This window comes from Anser brachyrhynchus, assembly GCF_964034855.1.
Source record: "Anser brachyrhynchus genome assembly, chromosome: 3".
In the NCBI taxonomy this organism is placed as follows: domain Eukaryota; kingdom Metazoa; phylum Chordata; class Aves; order Anseriformes; family Anatidae; genus Anser; species Anser brachyrhynchus.
Genome location: NC_137696.1, coordinates 49,217,009 through 49,220,778, shown reverse-complemented (window position 1 = coordinate 49,220,778; position 3,770 = coordinate 49,217,009).

Here is a 3,770-nt window from a genome sequence, read left to right as displayed (position 1 = left end):
GGGTAATGAAGGCTCAGAGAGATAAGATGGGAGGGCAGGGGATGGGACTGCTGCTTGCATGCTTGCTTGGGAATAGAGCTGAGTTATTTGCAGGAATACTGGAAAAAATGTGAGGCTTAAAGGAGAAGTTGTTTGGGTGTTAGAAGATGCTTTGGGGATGTGCAGTGGCAGCTTTGTTGATGGGGATGGTTCTGAGTCTATTGGATCAGATATCTGTCTACAAAGCTGCCACTGCACATCTTGCCTGGAAAGAAAAAGTACGTATGATAAAAGAAGTACAGAGAAAAAGAAGGTGTACTTAGAAAATAGAAAAAGAGAGAACAGAGTGATGTTCTCCCTGGAGCTTCCAAGTAAACAGTGCTCTCCTCCATTTCCAGAGAAGATGAGCCCTCATAGTAACCTCGGTTCAGCCATGTATATCCTGAAGTTTTCTCTCTGCTTAGGAGAGAAGGTTATTGGTAAGAACAGAGAAATGTTATTCACTTAGTTTCTGGAGCACCTATATTAACAGGTTACAAGCATAAACAGTATCCAGCACAAAGATTTTCTGTGCTTATGTATTAAAACCATCCCCTTCCCACCCGCTGTTTCTTGCTAGAAGGCTCACTGGTGGACTCTGGTGGATTTTTTTTTTTTCTTTTGGCTTAAGAAGCAATTTGTAATTAGCTTTCCTCTACCATGCTCCCTCCCTGCCAAAACAAACTTGTCAATAAAAGTCTGGTGTTTAGATGCAAAAAAGATGTACATTTAATTAAATGTGAAGCTGGTTTGTGAGAAAGGAACGTATGGAGAAGCCACTAAAGAGTGTCACGCAGAGTGTAAAGAGCTGGAAGCAAATGTTTGAAAAAAAGGAACAGCGTGGATATTACGACCTCAAGCCACAAACATTGCGGCAGGGAAGCAAATGGTAAAGCCAGCAATTTCTGGGTACTTGGGAAAAAAAATAAATCTGCCAGTCGCACTGAATTAAGGCCTGAGAAAAAAAACATCATGAGACTTGAGAGAGCTGTGTTTGCAATGTATGTGTAGAGAAGCAGATCTGGTGGGCGACTGTGCATGCTATGAGAGGACTCCATTTCCACATCTTCACCAGCTCTGCTAAACAAACATACGTTCTTGTTAAACATTTCTCCTGAGATGACAACTATTGACAATACATCTTCTTGAAGCATATGACAGCTATCAAACAGAAATAGCTGGTGGTTTACAAAGTTTCCATTATTCTTTAATTGCTGAAGGAGCTGGAGGGTGTGACTGGCAGCCTGACATTGGGAATGCTTTAGCAGTTACTGTTTTCACATTGAGTTTCTGCACAAAATTTGTCAAGTGCAGAAGTTGTGCTCTGACATCAGAAGTGTTGATTCAAGGGAAGCATCAGTTTGGAGCCTTCTGTTCAACAGCAGTCTGAGAGGATACACACCCTTTAGGAAAAACGTGTGTGTCAGCAGTGATCCACTGCTATAAAAACTAATGCTGGGAGTCAATTCATTCGAGCTTGTTGGGTGTTTCGTGCACTTCTCATTTTGTGTTACTGAAGACAGACAATGCTGACTGAGGAGAAGAAAAGATTTCTCTACAATCTTCAAATGTGCAAACAACACGAGGCTCTAGTTTGATCTCTGTGTGGAGGATGCTGTTGTTGTGAAACACTTGCATGCTGTCCAAGAGCTGCTATGACATGCTGTTGCATTAAGCTGAAATCAGCACAATATGCACACAACAATGAGGATAATAAAGTTTATTTTCTTTGGGAGAATCATATAAAACATCTGAAAAGTGATGAAGCTTAACATCCTCCTTGAAAATGAGGGAAATTTTAAAACAGCAAAAATTTCATTTTGTACTGTATGTTAATAAACATCTTATTACAAACATCAACTACACAGGAGTAGACACTGCATTAATCTGCAGGTGAAACACCTTAGCAAAACTGCAGTTGATGGTGTGTGAAAATAAGTTTCCCTGATGTTGAGACAAACTTGTTTTCTGAGGAAAGTAGAGTGCAAAGAGAAGTATTGGAATTATTTTCTTTAGTGGCATTTGTTAAAAATGCACCTACTGGAGCAGAGAAACATGCTGAATCCCTTCTGGAAAAAACAACAACAATAACAAAAAGAATCCTACACAACAGTTCAGGTATTTTAACACCAGACATAGGGTTTGAGTTCTAACTGGCAAAATCCTATGGGGGACAGGGAAGGAGGATGCTAAATAAATGGGAAATGAATACAGACACCCAGCACTCCCATGATTTTGGGCTCAAGAGAAGAACCAGGACTTCTCAATAGTGCTTTGAACCTTTGAAGGTATTTCACTTCACCAAAAGCATTACTGGCACCTGGGAAAATAGTCCCAGCCAAAATAGTCCAACACTATTCAGTGGTCACAAGGTTGTGATTGTATTTGATCATTCTGATTCTTGGACTACGTGAGTTACAAACAGCATTACTTTTCTGCAAACAGTTATCTTACTATTTTTTATTCTCAACTATCTGAGCTAATGTAAAGTCATGGAAAAGCTTGCTTCTTGTTTCTTTTCAGGCTGCAGATGAGAGCTGAAGATAAACAGCCTTCAAATTGCCTCTTGCTAAACACAAACAAATACAGGAAGACAGACAAATATCAGCAGCATATGCATGAAAGTTGTTTAATAAATGATGGTGTATATATAATATGTCAAAGATGGCTGTCTCAACACCATTTTCCATGACAAAAAAAAAAGAGTAATTTTTAGTTTTAACTAAAATACAATACTAGCGACAAATAACAATAACCCTAATATTTCATAGGATCATAGAATGGTTTGAGTTGGAAGGGACCTTAAAGACCCTCTAATTCCACCTCCCCTGCCATGTCAACTTTGGCTGTCAGTCTTCAATAAAATTGTTAACAACTGCCACCATTCCTACCTGGTGCTTTCTTAACCAGGAAGAAAATAAGCATCTTGTGATAAACAGCCAAACAAACAAGCAAACAAAAAAAATCAGACTTCTTATTTCTATCTAGGTCTCTTATGCAGAGAATGACAGGAGTAGGTGGCTGGAAGGAGACAGGGTGTCCAGCTGTGCTGCTCCTGCTGCATTGAGACCATGGTTTTGCCCAACTCAGTGTTTAAACACCCATGAGGAGGATTTTGGTCTAACAAGCTAACCTGCTTCAATGTTGTAAGTGATGATTATATCAAGACAAACAGTCTATGATACCTTTCTAATTATTATGTTTTCCCTCTGCATTACTTATATCTCTTTGTCCCTTCATAAAGCAGCTATTCTTGGCCTGTCCTTGGTGGAGATGAGGATTAACTAGCCATATTTCTCATTAAGGCAGCATCCTTTTGTGTACTGGGAGTCTCCGCATGTCTCATGTTTTACTCTTCCTCCTCCCTGCTCACTGCCCCAGCTGAAACCTCAGGGCCATTTGAAATAAGCATTGTCAATGGCTGTCACAAAACAAGCACATTCACCAGTTGAAGATTTTTTTTTTTTCACTTTCTGTGAAAAAAGATATCTAAAAGGCAGCATTGCACTGCTTGCTCTGCTTGAATTGCACTGTGACCACGACATCTTTTCAGCAGTGTCACTGTTCAGCTAGTCTGTGCACTGGATTTTTCTGTTTTCTGTTTACAACTGAGAACACAGCAAGAGAAAGACCATCACAGGGGGTCCTACTTTTTAATTGTGCGAGCCCTAGCACAAACAGGCTCTCACCTCCTCTCAATCCCCACAGTGAGTGATTCGCACCTTGATTTGCAGAGACGTCAGTGGCAATGT